The sequence below is a fragment of the Penaeus monodon genome, chromosome 20, assembly GCF_015228065.2.
Source record: "Penaeus monodon isolate SGIC_2016 chromosome 20, NSTDA_Pmon_1, whole genome shotgun sequence".
Taxonomy (NCBI): Eukaryota; Metazoa; Arthropoda; class Malacostraca; order Decapoda; family Penaeidae; genus Penaeus; species Penaeus monodon.
In genome coordinates this window covers 29824697-29825044 of record NC_051405.1, presented here as the reverse complement: position 1 = coordinate 29825044, position 348 = coordinate 29824697, and positions in this window count along the sequence as shown.

The following is a 348-nucleotide window of genomic DNA, read 5'->3' as shown; positions in this document are numbered from 1 at the left end:
TCAAAACATTCAAACGTTTTTGAAGCATTGTATAATTCTATCAAAACTTTATCAAGATATTGTTAAATCTTCTAGCTCTATATCCCTCTTGCATTGCCTGGTCTCGTTTTTCGGTTTTGCAGTCCGACGGAACACGATTCAACCCCCCCTTTTAATTCAAATACTGATAATTATTCACAAAGCACCACGGCAATCTCTCGTTAAATGCACGCAGATCATCCCATTCATTGAGAGAAAAAATCATGAGCAGGTGAATGGCAGGTGACCGCACCCACAACTCCCTACCTGCTCTAATCTATTAAGGACTCAGGAATTGTCAAAAGTTGCCTCATACGTATCCTCATCGCC